This window comes from Lutra lutra, chromosome 5 (assembly GCF_902655055.1).
Source record: "Lutra lutra chromosome 5, mLutLut1.2, whole genome shotgun sequence".
Lineage (NCBI taxonomy): Eukaryota > Metazoa > Chordata > Mammalia > Carnivora > Mustelidae > Lutra > Lutra lutra.
Window position 1 is genome coordinate 40,029,936 of NC_062282.1, and position 18,135 is coordinate 40,048,070.

Below are 18,135 nucleotides of genomic sequence, written 5' to 3' on the forward strand. Positions count from 1 at the left end.
AGAGGCTAGAAACTGAGTATGTGTGTGTATATGCATATTTTAACCGTATACAGATACATATATATATACAAAGCATCCCGGTTTTTAATCCTAGTCCTGAATTTTCAGGGAGGCAAAAATCATGACCTTTTAACTGGTATGTGAGTGGAGAATTTGCTATCTTAAGAACCTGTTTGGTTAATATTCAGTCACAAGTCATTCTTAGCACAGAGGCTAATAGGTTACTGACTAATAGTGTCCAAGATTACCAACTCAAGACTGAGAGGAAACATCAAATTGTGACATCTTCTGGAAGAACTGATGACCTCTCAAAGGGTATGATAAAACACAAAGCTTGCAAAGCTATGGTCCTACCCACACTCCATCACATGAGAACTGAACACTGTATGTATAGCCTAGTGAGGTTTTACTAACATAAAATAGAGTGAGTAGCAACACCAGAAGAACCACTGTTTGAAGACATTCTTGGTCAACAGATTTCATTAAATCCCATGTGCCAGGGCAAATTCCAAGGTCTTACCTTAGTCAATACTCGAGACCTAGAAAAAAAAAGGTTCTCAACCACATGCCATTCCCAATGTGGTATCATTTTGCCTCTATCACTGCAAGGACCAGAGTACAGCAGAGGTACATCATCCAAAAGTGGCATTAAAATATATGTACATTATTTTCATGTGAGCAAGAAGATAGACATAAGAAATACTAAGGCTTTATGCTAGTGTAGGAACCACATTACGCTAACATTCTAGAGTTCAAGTGTGTCTCCAAAGTCCTTCTGTAAATGTTGCAAATTAGCAATAAATACTACTACTTTAAAAAAAAAAAAAAAAAGCCTGTGAAAATGGAAGGACTCTCATCAGTTGATTCTGGAAAGTAATGAAAATCTCCTTTCAGATCAGAAAGCGGGTAGACAACTTCCGAACAGTGTTTGCCCGAGGTATTTTATAAACCACGTTGTTAAGAGAATTCTCCCTTATGGAAAATGTAAACTCCCTCCTTTTAGTTTCTTTTCTTTAGAGCACTGAAAGCAACCCACTTCCAAGAGAATCTGAAATCTGCTTGTCTAACAACTGGCCCTAGACGGGCTCTGCCCCACCAAGGGAGGCCAGTAGCCAGCAGGGGGAGAGCAGAGCTGGCAGGGGGGACAGGTGGGGACCGTGTTTAAGGCCACAGCTTGGCGGAGGAGCTGGCTGCTCTGGAGAGTATAAAATCAGAGATGTCAGGCTCCTTGCTTCTCCCACAAAGTGGGGCTTCAGAATGCACAAATAGAATCTGGTATTTGATCAATAATGCCTCCCAGCAAGAGGGGATGGCACGGAACATCCAAAATCTGGTACATGAAGGAAGTTTTACCCTTGCCCCATTTCATAACCTCACATCATTTTAAATCTTGCCGATAACTGAGAAGAGGACGGGTGGCAAGAAATTCAGGAATATTAGGATAAAGAGAAAGACTAACACAGTAAGTGCACGTTACCAACAATACCTTCAAATGGTTGGCTTAAAAATTCACGGAATTGATCCTGGTGGCATACTGACAGCTAATTTGAAAACAATGTTAGATTTAAGCAATCACAGAATAGAACTTGTGATATTTTACAATATGGACTAGACACACAAAGCCAGGTTTTAAGTACCCATTAGGTTGGTCTCTAGGCAACTGGAAATACAGACTATCGCGTGGGCACACTTGGAAGATAATAAAGATGTCTGAAGGTAGTTTCTGAAGTTGTTCCTGCTGAATATGAAACCTGAGGAGGAAATGGAAGGTTCCATTACAGGGTGGTCACCAGATAAAGGAGCCTAATGGTGTTAAGCTGACAACTATGGCGGCGTAACCCGAGATTTTCTGATCTGTAATCTAAGTAGGTATCTCCCTCACCCTGCTATACTCCCCCAACTGGTATCGAAATGATTCCACACCATCCTTCGTTTATAACATCAACTATAAAACTAGTCTGGCGTTTCAGTAAGTTGTTACTGGAACACAGCTTTTCATTACCCAGTGTTTCATGTTTCTAAAAACAAAGCAGGGGCGCCTGGGTGGCTCAGTGGGTTAAGCCGCTGCCTTCGGCTCAGGTCATGATCTCGGGGTCCTGGAATCGAGTCCCGCATCGGGCTCTCTGCTCAGCAGGGAGCCTGCTTCCCTTCCTCTCTCTCTCTGCCTGCCTCTCTGCCTACTTGTGATCTCTCTCTGTCAAATAAATAAATAAAATCTTTAAAAAAAAATAAAAAAAAAAATAAAAAAAATAAAAACAAAGCAGGTAATACAAGAGAGGGGACGATGGAGACCTCATGCTCTGACTTGAACTTTTCCCGTTGGGTTAACATTTTCATTTGATTTTCTTTAATATATTTTTATTTACTTATTTGAGAGAGATAGCATGAGTGTGAGAGCACATGAGAATGTGGGGTGAGGGGAGGAGGGAGTGAAATCTCAAGTAGACTCTGCACCTAGTGTGGAGCCCCACGTGGGGCTTGATCCCATGACCCTGAGACCAGACCTGAGACAAAACCAAGAGTCGGATGCCTAACCGACTGCGCCACCCAGGCGTACCTTCGTTTAATTTTCTGTCAACTTGAACTTCAAATTTCACCTCCTCTGTATTATTAAGATACAAATTACAGTCACATTTGACTTGTTCACCTTATCTTTTTTTTTTGGTCCTTTCATAATGCTGCTGTATAATTTTAAAGAACAAGGCGTTTAAGTTTGACCAACATAAATCACATGTTTTGAATACTTAATCAGCCACTTAAATATTATGCCTCAATGGAAGGTGCAGGGATGAGGAGGAGGGGACTGCTTCTCACTGGCTTCGGGAGACGGCACTTGGGGCAATGACGTCAGAATCCAGCTGCCTGGCAACCTGTAGTCAGCTGGCTATTTTTGGGTTAGCCGCAGAGAGTGGGCATTTGTTAGTGGCCATGTGTCCACCCTAGAGATAGGAAAACAAAGCTGCCGTAAGTAGCCAACTTATTTTAGCTATGCTGTCAGAGCCCTCCTTCATTCACGCCACTGTGGGGTGACGCACATGACTGCATTCTGTTGATTCCCACAACGCACTTACTGTAGAGTCCTAACGGACAACTTGGCACCATCGCTTTGCTGCTCACGTTTGTAACAGCTGCGAAATCGGGTAGGAGATGTCCTTTATGTTTCTTTGAGAAGAGAAATAATAATCCTTTCCAACTTGCAGGACCTCTAACAAGGTTATGTAATAATACCGACTTCCGTATCTTGCCCTCACTTCACGAGCAAAAATTTCTTTTTAATTCTTGCAAACCCGCTGTGACTACATTTCTGGAAGTCATGTAAATAGTTTCTGAACTGCAATAATAGGTCTTCCGTTTTAAAAGCCTGCAAATCTCATTTTATTTATAACAATAACTGCTTGTTTTTCCTATTTTTGTTATTAAAGCATGTAAGTACTGTGTGCCCAGAGTTGGCCTCATTTTCCTTTAAACACTCTGGGGAGCAGGGGAGAGAACAGTCCAAAAGGGATGACTTAGTGTTTTTATGTGACATCGAGTTAAGTTCTAAGCTCAGATCCTTATAAACAGTGCTTTGACACACATGAATGTGTTGTAAGACATTAAAAAGGGGGTTAGTTCTTTACTCCATGGGGCTGTGCTGTGCATCTTTCAGTAGGTCGCCCCTAGTCCTAGTGAACTCAATGCCATTACCCTATACCAGTCACAGCAGTAACTAAAAATCCCTCCCCCATCTCATGTCCAGAATGCCACCTGGGGCGGTACTGTAGGTATTTCTCCCCTTCTGGGGGCAATTTAGCTTGCTTTCTCAGTGGAGATAGAAGCTGGATATCTTTTCTGCACGTACTTCTCTAGATCCCCACCTACCCACAACACACATATTCCCTCTGAGGAAAAAACTAGCCAGTTATAATGGACCTTTCTTAACTTGAGGGTGGTTGTGGTGCATTGTCATAGGGTGAAGATTAGTACGAGAAGCTTTGAACACGTGGGTCCTGAAAGTTTGCTCCCTGTAACTTCATTCATTCGACCACCACTTCCTGAACAAGACTGGCAAGTGTGTGAAGGCAGTGTGAGTGTGCCCTCTGCCAGTGCTCCACCGGCCAATGTGTGGGGTTCCAATGCTTAGAGCAGAACCCTAGAAAACAAAAAACAGAGACAACAGCCGGAAGAGGAGGCTGTCCTCATCATCTGTGTTAAAAGATTATAAGCCTCATTGCCCCTGGCTTTTCAGTGACCATAAAAGACGGTTTAATACGGCACAGTTTACTAAAGGCTTTTTCACTCATTTATGGCACCCTGATTATACAACTGGAAGAAAAGCAACGGATTCAAATAGAGAGAGGGAGGAGTATTAAAATAATTCAAGTCAAAGTGAAAAAGAAATATCTTGGTAGAAGATTGCCCAAAGAAACTTTCGAAATAAAGGCACATTCTTTCTTCATCTCTGGCACAGGAAATCAGTCTCACGAAGGAGTCCAGGCTGACAATGTCAGCTCCTTCAAGGCAACAGTGATCAGTCAGCAGGTAAGACAAGACAACAGGGATGCTGGGTGAGGAACACAAGCAAAACACAGAGAGCCAGCAAAGAGAGCTGCGGCTGGGGGTCTGGTAGGCAGATGCGCGATGCGTCTTGCAAGAGCCCACGACTCCGTAACCACCTTGAGCCAGTTATGGGTTTCTTGTCATTTTAAGTCCACAGGGTGTCTATCGCATGCCTGTATTTTTCAAACAACTAGATGAATAATGTTTTCTGAGACAGGTTCATATGGGTCTTGAACTCTTTGGTAGAACTATGGTCTACATGATACATGTACTCCAGGGCTCCAATTAATAGGCTATTAAGAGAGCCTGAGCAATGAGTGAAACTTGTAGGATATTGACCGTGACTGTCAAAAAGGGAGCAGAACTTGCCTCATCCTCACCCAAGCTCCTTACTTTCATTATTAGAGGAGATGCCCCGTTGCAGTCCCATGTCACAGTGGGGGAAACATTCGTACTGAAATGCTGGTCGTGAGCCTTCTCTTTCCGCCCCCAGGCACAAGGACATCAAATTCTAGGAGCCACGAAACTGGCCAGGGTCTGAATTATTTACACCATGGAAATCTGCAAGTGCAACAAACCAAGACTTTCTTCTTTCTAGAGAGTCGGGTGCCAAGCACCCACCGGCACGCACAGTATATACATCTCGCCTGGGAGTATGCCAAGGGGCCTTCCAGCCTTGTGGTCTTAACTGCAGAAGCTCACGGAGCAGGCTTCGCTTGGTAACCTTCACCAAAGTCAGAGAGAACTTTGCCCACACCGTGGCTCCAGGATGGGGGTCTGGAGATAAAGTGGCAGGGCATCATTAAGATTCTTTAGAGTGCATTCTTGGCAGCTTGTTCAAAGAAAGGTTAGTCCAGAGAGAGCAGCACCAGCTGTTCCCCTTTTCATTGTGCTGCTTGCAGGATTCTGAAATCCTTAGAAAGGTACTAAATATGTCATTAAAGGCAGAAATAAAGAATGCAAGCAAAACCAATTTACCATAGTCCCAAAGATACTACACAACAGATATTGTTTACTTTTTCTTGTACTAAAAGGGATCAGAAAATAACACCTTGATATTAACCAAGACCACAATATTAGTTTGGGAGCGCAGATCTATAATGGATGATTGGTTTCAAGAATGTTAGGTGTAACATAAAAGTGTAGTTTCGGTAAGATCGCTTCTTTCTTAAGCAAAGTGCAGCCCACCTGACCTTGGAGTAATTAAAAAGCTAGACAAATGCCAGCAGGTTATGACCGGTGATTGAGCTCCACCTTTATTAGAAGTCTTCCTGCCCAATCAGTAATCTCTGAAGTGTGGCGAATGTTATATATTGTGACAATAATTATATAGAAACCCCGTCTTCCACTGCACAGGAGAAGTCAGTGTGTTCCAGAAGAGCTAAATAAAATGACCCCATCGCTTTGGTGGTTAGGAGCTAGAATCTGGAGAGCATTCCTGTTTTTTTGCTTAACCTGCTAACCTAGAATTACAGAACAGATTACATCTATTTTCTCTTTTTGATATACCTAGAAGGTTTGTTTTATTCACCTATCCAAAAAGCCTGCTAATCAGACAACCACTGTGAGAGGCAGAAATGAGGTATGGATGCTTCCTGTCTTCAAGGGACAATGAAAGATACCCAGGACTCCTGCAGAATATCTCCTCTACTCTAGGGATTCTACCTGGCCCTCTGGAGCCTGGAGTGATTCCCATATGTAGGTCTTTGCTCCAACTTCTGCATCCAAACAAAGGTGCCTCCCTCCACAAGTAGAGAGAATCGGCTTATAAATATTCATATTTTTAGACCCAGCTGACGTCCTCCTATCATCTCAAGGGGAAGCCTTAATGTAGAAGAAATGTTAAAAGTAGAAGGGACCTTAATCATAGTAGCCACTGTTGGTTACCTCCCAGCACCCAGGCAAATAAAGTTTTATTGGAACATAGCCATGCTTACTCACTTGTCTATGGCTGCTTTCACGCTTCAATGGCAAAGTTGAGTAACCATCAGAGAGACAAAATCTAGAATTACTGTTTAGACCTTTACAAACAAACAAACAAACAAACTTGCCAATCCCTGGCTAATGCTGTTTGCAGCTTCCCGCTTTGTCCAGCAGGGGCACAAGCAGTGCCCGGGAGGTGTCTGGGGAGCTGGCCTCTCTTGCTAGACCAGCTCGTCCCCACTCATACTGTAGAGGGCCAGAGAAGTTGGCTTTTCCAACCTCTCCAGGCTCCACTTATAATTTCAAAGGCTCTGGATTGTGGTCTAGCAGGCAAAAGGGTCATAAAGCCATATTTTGACCCCTCTATGTTCAGCCTGGTTTTCTTTTATGTGGAGACTACCTAACAGCCGTGAGAACTAGCCAAGGCACAGGGTCCATGACCTGTTTAAAGCTTATGGTGTCCATAAGGATGGCTCTTAGTGCAGAGCAATACTAGTTATTGTTACTTTGCAGTTTTAAAAAGGAACATACAATTTACTAAATATACTGTGTCTAAAACCCAGTTTTTCCTGAAGCTATTATATTCAATTTAAAAATCTTACCATTCTGTCTATATATCTGGTAAGTTTTAACAACACATTCAGGAAGTTGGATACAGTTTAGGTCCTTTTATAAACTTAGTTTAATTAACCACTTTTAAACATTTCAAAACTCCATTTATAAATTTAACATATTCAATCTTCTTTTTCAGCATTTAGACTGTAATAATCAAAATATCCTCAAGTAGTTATGAAGTCTTTTCTTCCCCAGCAAGAATTCTTAAGCATTTCTTCAATTAAATTTATAAATTCAATGACTCTCAAGCTCTGGTATTTCTTCTTCTTTTTTAAAAAAGATTTATTTATCTGAGAGGAGGAGAGAGAGAGAGAGGGAGAGAGAGCGAGCATGAGTGCATGTGCACAGGAGTGGGAGGGGCAGAGGGAGAGAATCTTCAAGCAGCCTCCCTGCTGGGTGTGGAGCCCCACACAGGGCTTGATCTCATGACCCACAAGATGAGGACCTGAGCTGAGGCAGAGAGTCACTTGCTTACTGACTGAGCCACCCGGGCGCCCCCTCCTGCCTTTCTATATAGGGAATCATTTCTGAAATAATTTATACATCTTAAATTATAATTACAAAGTGACTCTACCAGGTTGACCTAAATGTAATATATACTTGAAAGTATTAATATTGTAGATCTGTTATTTTATCATTTTTATACTTTTAATGTTAAATTTTCCAGGGTTAAAAAGACTTTCCCATTAAGGAAACAACTTTCCATCCCAAACGAAAAGAGTTATCATTCCATACGTGGTTCTCACCTCACTGAACTTAAGTTGCTTTTCAAACAGACTTTTTAGACTGAAACAGAATTGGAGCCACAGATGTCCAGGGCAAAATTTTTGAGGTCACTCGTTGTCAGGTTAGGGTCTTTATAAGAATAGTTGCCACAACAAAAAGAACTTTCTGGCCTTCAAAGGGGATTGTTTGCTCCTGGATGTAAGTTATCATTACCTATTTCATGGGTCTACTCTCAGAAGATTCTAAAGAATTTTCTTTACTTGTTTGCCTGGATTTTGCATTTCTCTAGCACACACTTTAACATCTTTTCGTTTGGCTCTATAGATATTACTTTTCATTTATTGAGCTATAATTTGCAGACTGTAAAATTCACCCTTCTAAAAATGTACAAGTTAGTGATATTTAGTATATTCAGGGACACCTGCAATTATCACGGCTATCAAACTTCAGGACATTTGCACCACTCCAGAAAGAAACTCCCCACCCATTAGCAGTCACACCCCATCTGCCCTTTCCTCCATCCCTCGGCACTCACTAATTTACTTTCTGTCTCTAAGGATTTGCCTATTTTGGACATTTCATATAAATGGAATTATATAATACATGGCCTTTAGTATCTGGTTTCTCTCACTTAGCATAAAGTTCTGTGTGAGTACTTCTTTTTATGGCCAAGTGATATTCCGCTGTAGGGACCTAACACAATTTGTTCACCCATGTTCATCAGTTGCTGGACGTTTGGGCTGTTTCCACTTTTCGGCTATTATGAATTCAGTTATACAAGCCACGACTGTCTCCTTCAAACAGGCTTTATAAATAATCATTGTATAAGTTAATGAGTTAGAGGATATCAAGACTCAATGGGAATGAAGCATCTTCACAAGTCTGGGGTGAACTCTTTTCATTCAGATTTATGAGGATATCCTCGTTTCACTTGAGGAAATTCAGAGATTTGGATAATTAGTCTTAATTTTTTCATGTGTAAGAGACCTCAGTTCCTGGAAGGCATAGACGATGAAAAAAATTCTTTTGTATTCCCTGATGTACCCAGTACAATTCCAGACACAAAGAGGATACTCATTATTTTTAAACAAATGTAAAGAGCTGAAACTATAATGAAAAGGGCAACAAAGTATGTACCGTATTTCATCTCAGATTAAAATGTTAGTAAAGGAAGGAAATTGAACATTGGAGAGAAGTTGCCACTCCTTTTAATTAAGCAGGCCAAGGTTTCATGCAGGAGGTGGGATTTCATGAACAGTTTCAAAACCATAGGTCTAATTGGTTTAAACTCTATTATACATATGCCTACAGGCAGCTGCAATGGATTGTTTTGCAAACAGAAAAGTAAGCAACCCCTCATGGAAAATAGACCCACTCCAGAAATCTCAAGACCCAAAGGACACATATGTTTTGAGCTATTCCTTTAATCTGTGTCCAAACAAAGCATCTAATTCTTATCTCAGAGAATGGAAAGCATTGACATATGCAAAAAAGAGAAGCATCGGTACACTTGTCTTTGCATGCAGGTGCAGGCCTCAGACTTTTCAATAACATCTATAACATGGTCATTAATTACACAGGCAGCCAGGTTTCGACAGCATATCATTTTCTTTTGCCCTCCTCTCTTTCCCTTCAGTAATCAATTCTATTCCACTCCTTCAAAAGGGCTTTCATTTATGGTACCAATACGTTTTGGGTGTTACACTTGATTCTGCAACTTCCATGTTTGCGGTAATACTGGGTTATGATTTACCTTTATTTCAAAAAAGCAAACATTGTAAGCAGGAAGAGGCTTATCTATGAAAAACTTTTTCCTGGCAATAGAATATGGCTGTCTAAACAGTTCTACCTATATGTACGAGAGCCAGTCAAGTATGTACTAGACAGGAAGGAGAGTTAATGAGTGAAAGCCCCAAAGACATCAGAGACAACCAATTAGCTTGTCTGAAACACAGGCTTGTAAAGCTATCAGTAACTTATAAAATGGTCTGCTACACACGAGTAAAATGTTGTTTAAATGGCTTGCTTAACTAGATGCATTCACCATGAAATTGATTCTTTTAAGGTTATCTTTTTAAACTTAATACTCATTAACTGTGCATATGGAAAAGGCTGGCTGGGTGGAAGGGTGGGTAGCTATCTTGGTATTGTCAAGTGCAGGCTGAAGATAGGAATTCCATACTTTTTGAGGTTAGCAGGTATTGGAGAAGAAACCCCATCAATTACCAACAGTTGTATCTGCCTCAGTCACTGAAAAGGATCAACACACTTAGATCATTCCTCCCCTGCCTTGCGAAATGCTTAGCTTGGGGTTGGTAGATGGGCTCCGAGGACCTTCCAGTGTTGAGAACACATGCTTTTGTGTTACAGAACTGCACCGGTTTTCACCACAGCCTGTGATTCTGCAAAATGGCATGAGAGCAAGAAGACCCAGAGCCTGATAGTTTTCAAATCCAACATTTGTCTTAACAGTGATCAGCTTTCACCCCCCAAAGACTTACTTTACTAAAACATTGATGTTAGTTGACACATGAACGACAATCATGATACTATTTCCTATTCTGAGTTATCTTTTGTTGTTGTTCTTTTAGAGATAGAGAGAGACCACAAGTAGGCAGAGCAGCAGGCAGAAGAAGAGGTTGAAGCAGGCTCTCCACTGAGCAGGGAGCCCGATGTGGGGCTCGATCCCAGGACTCCGGGATCATGACCTGAGCCAAAGGCAGCCGCTTAACCAAATGAGCCACCCAGGTGCCCCCTATTCTGAGTTATCTTAAAACACTACTGTATATTTTGGAATTTTTTTGCTGTGTCTCATATTAGCCTTTTTCTGTTACACAAGGCTCCCTGCCACAAATACACTTTAGTAAGTTGCAACCTGATCAGATAATCAGAAGAGCGTGCTTTGATTTTGACGTGACTAACTCTTGCGTGCTCATTCAATGTTGGTACCCTTCATGGAACCACTATGAGCTGGTCAACTCAAGGGATTCTTTGACTTAACAAAATACTAGGAAAAAAATAACTTGCAACAATGTGTTAAAGCTGGTTAAAAACAAAAAAATATCTGTTAAAAAAATAGTTTATATATTCCAGCTTATTTGGCTTTTGTAATGCACTATATGTCCCCTATCTCAGTCTTGCAGCTGGAAGGTGTGGGGAAGGCAACAGGGGCAGTAACAAATCAAAATATGAATATATGGAACCCAAATAAACATGTTTAATACTCGCCTTGTGGTACTATGGCAGCACTCTGTCCTAACAACGACAACATTTAGATGTTGGGGCAGATTCAAATTCTTGGGTCTTGAACAGGAGACAAATATGGCAAGCCACGCGTTGCTGAGCCGCCAATGGAGGGTGCCAATGGCCCTGTCCAGATGCAGAGATATTCAAGGGATGTTCCTGTCAGCAGTTTGTCCTCTGGCTCCAGCAAGGAGCCACCACCATGGAAACACGGGAAGGAAAAGGAAAAACAGCAAGGCGTGGAGGGACGGGGGTGGGGGGAAAGGCAGAAAAAACTGACAGCCACCTCAGTAACACATCTGAGCAAGGGGAACAGGTAACAAATGGCCTTCGGACAAACTGCCATGTTGTTAGTCACAGGGAGAGAATTTCTTTTCCTACTAGCAATACGGCCAGGAGCCTAATATCCTGGCAACTGAGAAATAATGAGCTTGGAAGAGGCTTGCAGGCAGTCTGAGAAAAGAAAAGCTGAGTGGTAATCCGTCCTGAGGAATTTTAGCCAAAAAACCCCACACAGGACTAGCTGAACTCAGAATAAAGCCTGTGAAAGACAAGTCTGGAGAACATTACAATCAGACATAAAGAGAACACCAGAAATGAAGGTTCCAAAAGCCACTGACTGGATTTAGCACAGGACTGTTAGCATGGCCTTGCGTCCTAGCTGTCCAACCGGGACTAGTCCGCAGCATTAGTTCTCGGCGGAGGGCAAAGGTGACCATACCCCTCAGGGGACATTTGGCAATGTCTGGAGATATTTCCGGTTGTCAGAGTTGGGGGGCGGGGGCACAGTGTCTGCTGCAGGTATCTTGTGGGTAATGGTCAGGGATGCTGCCAAACATCCTACAAGGCATAGGATAGCTCCCCCGCCCGCCCCACCTCCAACAAAGAACCGTCTAGCCTGAAAGGTCAATAATGCTGAGGTTGAGAAACTGTTCTGAACTGATCTTTTAAGGCAAAACCAAAGAACAAAGGTCCCCATTAATACTTCAGTCTATGGTTTATCAGTGTGAACCATCAGGCTCCCTAGCTGAAATCAGGAGATTTAGGAACCAGATTAAGAAAGTAGACCAGGAGCTTTGTCAGGGTACAACTCTCTGTCCTCTCTTCTTGCTCAAAGCGGAAATCATTTGTTCTTGGTGGGGATGAGTCAAAACATTCAACTGGGCTAAAACAAGTGCACCTGATAAGTAGCCACCTTTCCCTCTTTCTACTGTTAACTCCGCATTCATTGTCTCAGACCCTGGGGATACGAAGGTGAACCTAAGTCCCAGTCCTCACGAGCTTACTTGGAAGAGACTGACAGGTATCGAGTAGGTGCGTCAGTGACTAAATGAAGTCAGATGGAGTAAGCACTGCAAAAAATTAGAAGGCACCACGGCACTAATAACATTTACCACTGAGGTGATCTGAAAGATGGACTGAGGGCATGATATGAATTAAATATCAAGCAGTTGCAGGTAAGGACAACTCTTTAGCTGGTTTCAAAACAAAATTTCATACAGTTACAACAAAGGCTCCTTCAATTCACCTCCACTTAATCACCTAGGCCTAACTGACTCTTCACCACCCGGTTCAAGATAATGATGGACGTTGCCTGCACTATGAATGCCCATGCCCTGTGGGGACAAGCCCCGGATGAAGCTGCCCGCTCACCCGATGCTCACACCAGGGCACCAATCACCAATCTCTGGCACGTCTGCTCACTCTGCCGCAGGCTCTTCCACAATTCTCACTCAGGCAACCACACTTGTTACTACAGCAAGTCATTCAATTAAATATGGCATCAACGGATGAAATAGGAAGTTGAGAAGACAATTTCTACTACTATGAAAAACTGAGTGGAATGTGTTCAAAGAACTCAATAAAGGTAAGTCATTAAAACAACTGCTGTCGAATCAGATTTAGGGGAGACAACTATCAAGAACTATCGTGTGAACTGCTTCTCACATGTCTTTAACTTACCATCTTATTTTATCTTATAGTGCTATTTTAAAGAAGTGGGAACTGAAAATCATGGATGATGCCTGTATTTTGTGCTAAAAATATGACACAGAACTCTGATTAGTGGCCACGTACTCAGAGAAAAGACACTGGCCCAGTATCAAAAGATTAGCACCATTTGTATGTTTTAAGTTAAATTACTTAGGGTATACATTTATTTTATGTTTTTAATGACAAGACACTAGCCAGCTCTTTCTTCATTAACTGTTCAACTACCAGTTCAGATCAGGTCAGATAAGTGGGCTTCTAACAGTCTCTAATCCCACTTTTTATTCTGCCTGAATCGAAAGCCTTCTCAGGGGGACGTCATTAACACCTACTTCAGTCGGAAGTTGAGAGTGTTACATAAAATCATGTCCACTGTCAGAATCAATACTAGTGTCTATCACCTCAAATCCTGCCGTGAAAGAAAGCAGAGTATAAATAAAGAAAACACTCAAATCCATATTGATACCCACAACCCTGCAGTCTCAGGTAGAGAATATGCACTGTTCACATCTGAGTGCACATTATGGTAAAAACTGGATAGTTTTTTGTTAAATACCATATCCTTTAACAAAATAAACATTACATTATTTTGAATGTATTTGTGAAATATTTTCTAAGTAGAACTTATTCCTATTTTCTAGACTCAGGAACGCAAACAGAATCATACAGTACTTTTCTTAGCGGATGCCCTCGAGTTCTACTTCCCTGCACTTACGGCTCTCAAAGAACACTCTGATTTTACCTTGAAGTTATTATCTGTTTCTTTATACCTTTATCACATATCCACGAGTAAGATGGCAATTCTATCATAGTACGTAAAAATAAAAATCATATAATGCCGAGACCTGACAAATGATTGCTTGGGCTGTCTATTTTTAACTATAGTGTCACTAATAAAATAAAATGATGGCTGTAAACGGTGTTTACCTCTGTGCACCACAAATTTATGTTAGTGAATGAAGTACCTGATACCCTTGTCTTTACCGTTTAACATAAGAGGATCTAGACTTCAAAGCCCTTGAACAGGGTTTGTAAATTTTAGGTGTGAGTTCATGACATCTAATCTTTCACACAGAAAGATGTGGCCCTAGAGAATAAAAAAAAAAAGGATAGGAGAAATAAATTCTTGCCTATTTAACTCCAGCTTCTCATTCAGACATACAACATGCATAACCTGTGCACTTCTTAGCAGGTTAAATGCAGCACATGGTTTTCATAAAACATTCGGGTGAGGGCCGCCTGGGTGGCTCAGTGGGTTAAAGCCTCTGCCTTCGGCTCAGGTCATGATCCCAGTGTCCTGGGATCGAGCCCCACATCAGGCTCTCTGCTCTGCAGGGAGCCTGCTTCCTCCTTTCTCTCTCTCTGCCTACTTGTGATCTCTGTCAAAGAAATAAAAATAAAAAATCTAAAAAAACAAACCAAAAAACATTCGGGTGAGCTCGAATCTCTTACAGCTGCTAAAATATTTGAATCCTGACTTCTTATAGGAAGTCACAGACACCCAGTTTGTAGTAACCTGGTCGTCACAGGTTGAACTGCTTTTTGGTGCGTCAGAAGGGGCAAGCTGGTCTGATCAACTGTGGGGACGTCTGGAATGACCTACGGGCTGCAAGGCTTGGATCGGTAACAAGGAGCATTGTGTTCTAGAGTAGAATTCGCCTGGTTTTGACGTGATCACTGACCCTGTGAGGCACAAAGACACAGGATACTTCCTGTACAACCTGAGGAAAGAGAAGGAAATGGAACAAGCGTGAACAGTATAATGGGCAGAAGTTCTGATCAGGAGACTGGAGACAGAAGTGAATGGACTAGCTGTTCTAGGTTCTTAAGCCAAAGACTTATTTAAAGCACTGAGAGATGTAATTGCTTGCCTAACACTCATGGAGGAACTAAGAGAGTTCCCTCAATGAGCAGACCATCGTACTCTTGCAGGCAAGAATCTGGAATGGCTTGGATCACTCTCTTAACGGTTTTTAGATTCTTATGAAATATTGTAAATTAAGACTCTTATGGTTCAGGTTTAAGAAATTCACTTGCGCTGTATCATAGATGCTTAAAAATATTCCTGTATCTGCACAAAGCATTAAAAAAAAAAAAAAAGCTCTCTGGAAAATGATGTACCCCTTGCACACCCAATATTCCCCTCCCCATTCCCTCCAACCCCCAGAATCCTTCCCATCTGCCAGCTGGGTTTCATTTTAAGAATTTCACACTGAATATAAAGTGCTATTTTGGCCATGTGGCTCCAGAAATGTGAATTTATAGTCTATTCAGATCGCACGCCAATGATTGACAGTGAGGGGATTAACCAACTGGATGCGATGAAGCTGTTGCCTCTTCCTTCAGGTTGCTTTAAGTTTCCAGGGAAGGATGGTCACCCTCACACTGCTTCACAGAGGCTGGCAAGAAGTCGTCTCCTTAGCAGGGCACTTGTTTCTCACTTTTCTAGTAGATGGCTGCTCTACCTTGGAATTCCACTCCCCCACCCACACCCCCCTCCCCGACCCCCTGTTCCCAAATTCCGTCCATTTCCCCACATGTAAAATGCGAACACTAAAGCTGGCTTTCTTAGACACTCCTTGCAACAATGTTCTGTTTACTCACACGTAACACATATTTATAATCACTGGTCTTCAGGAATAAGAGTCAAATATTGGAAAAGTACGTGTGTGTATCTGTATCTGCTTTTTTTAGGTTAGGGCTCGCAATGCCCAAGAACTTACACGTGGGGAAGACTCTCTCCATGTTTTTAGTATTTCAGAGATTGTTGGCAAGTCCCGGCCATCTAGAAATGTTTCAAATACCATCGCTATTTAAGCTTTTCCAAAAGTAGTTCTGTTTTTTCAGTGGTGTTCCATCTTGTTTTACACTTACCATCCTCAAATACTGTCCCAGGCATGAAAGTGTAACTATATATTCAGATTTTCTAAATCTTTCTTTTTGCGACTTTAGGATCATGCTGTTCCTAGGACTCCGTACACTCAATGCATAGTAAGTAACACTATAAAAGAGATTACTTCTCTGCTTAACAGATGATCAATGAAAGGGTATGTGTAAGCGTTGAATTTCGAGAAGGCTGTGCAGAACGTATTTAGATCTGATACTGTGATACCGAAGCCAGCCTCAAAATGAATGAGCATATCCACGCTTGTATTACACATACACATAAAAGTTGATGTCAGAGGGGAGGTCGACATCATCAGAAAAGCACGTCAGGTTTCGTCCTGTTCAGAACAGGAAAGGCTCCAGTCAAGATGGGGGCTTTAGTCTCTAAGTTATTTGAGAGAGGTAACAGTGCCTTGCTCCCTTCCTTCAAGACAAAATAAACAAGAACACTACAGAAAATGGATTAGAGTTAAGGGAAAATTTCTCCTCCCCGACAGCATAATAAATACATCTCCACTAAAAAACAAACAAACAGGGTGCCTGGGTGGCTCAGTGGGTTAGGCCGCTGCCTTCGGCTCAGGTCATGATCTCAGGGTCCTGGGATCGAGTCCCGCATTGGGCTCTCTGCTCAGCAGGGAGCCTGCTTCCCTCTCTCTCTCTCTGCCTGCCTCTCCATCTACTTGTGATCTCTCTGTCAAATAAATAAATAAAATCTTTAAAAAAACAAAACAAAACAAACAAACAAACAAAAACCCCAAAACACCTACCCATCTTGCACATTTAAGTTTTAGACATATTATCTGACAGTTAAGAAAGTCATCTGAGAGCAGAGGAAAGCACGGAGGGAGCCACATCACACTGGTAACCATGAATGGTAACACGGGGGGCGGGGGGTGGGGAGAAGGGCAGATTTTAAATTGTCTTTAATGTGCCTCTGAATTACTGGACTTGAAATGATAAGCTCCTGTAGTCTTTATACTTCAGAACATGAATAAAAACATACATATGAACAAATCAAAGAGCAGAAAAGGGTAACTTTAGAAAGAAATTAAAAAGATGCCTGTATGTAGAGACACATAAAAGAAGGTCAGTGGCTCACAGTAGGGCTCAATAAAGAGTTGCTGTATGACTGTGAAACAACACTAAAAATGATCTTCATATGGTACTATCGACTTAAAGTCTATAAGCGTGCTCACTTCAGGAAGGTGGGGAATGTTCCATGCGGACGAGACCACCACTCAGGACTCACTTTCACAACTGAAAATCTGACCCCCTCTCACCAGCCTGTGAAGTTCCTGTGTGGGTCTTGTAGTCAGCAGGACCAGAACTTCAGGTTCCAGGTGGGAAACCAGTCTGCTTCTTCATCAGACCCCCTTCAGAGAACAGATCGTAGCCTGGCTCCACCGGATGTCTGATGCTATCTTTGAATGAACTATAGCCTGCGGAAGGCTATCAAATCTCTTCCTCAATTTTTTTTTAAGATTTTATTTATTTGACAGAGAGAGAGAGAGACAGTGAGAGAGGGAACACAAGCAGGGGGAGTGGGAGAGGGAAAAGCAGGGGTCCCGCTGAGCAGGGAGCCTGATTTGGGGCTTGATCCTAGGACCTGGTATCGTGACCTGAGCCGAAGGCAGATGCTTAATGACTGAGCCACCCAGGTGCCCCTCTTCCTCAATTTTAATACTAGGGTCTTTATTTGATGCCGGCACAAGAAAAAGCCACAAAAAATTGTGAACCACATTTACCTTAAAAGTGCTGTCAGGGGTTACTCATTAATTCATTTGGTATCTATCTTATCAAGTCTTTTAGAACCGTGGAACACAGTTCATTCCTTTGGAAGACATAGCCTCCTCTTTTCCAATAACAAGAAATACATCACAGATCACGATTCTGCCACTTTTTTTCAGAAACTCAGAATGCTAAATATGAAACCAAATTCCAGCAGTGATTTAACCCACAAGATCGATGTTCTTCCACTCTCCTCCTCTTTGTCCTGATCTCCTGCTTTAATTTTTTATTATTATTTTCATGTGAGTCACTTTATTTTTTTTTTTTAAAGATTTTATTTATTTATTTGACAGAGAGATCACAAGCAGGCAGAGAGGCAGGCAGAGAGAGAGGAGGAAGCAGGCTCCCTGCTGAGCAGAGAGCCCGATGCGGGGCTCGATCCCAGGACTCTGAGATCATGACCTGAGCCGAAGGCAGCGGCTTAAC

The 18,135-nt window shown here is 42.0% G+C and overlaps 1 protein-coding gene and 1 long non-coding RNA gene across 4 annotated transcripts in view; one reads left to right on the top strand and one right to left on the bottom strand.

Moving 5' to 3' along the window:
* Nucleotides 1–18,135, bottom strand: part of ARL15 (ADP ribosylation factor like GTPase 15) — a 404,995-nt gene that overhangs the window by 3,323 nt on the left and 383,537 nt on the right. The window lies entirely within an intron of this gene.
* On the top strand, nt 4,453–10,429 carry LOC125101089 (uncharacterized). The gene is made up of 3 exons (XR_007127764.1): nt 4,453–4,521; nt 5,033–5,171; nt 10,174–10,429. It is a non-coding gene; the product is annotated as an uncharacterized LOC125101089 (long non-coding RNA).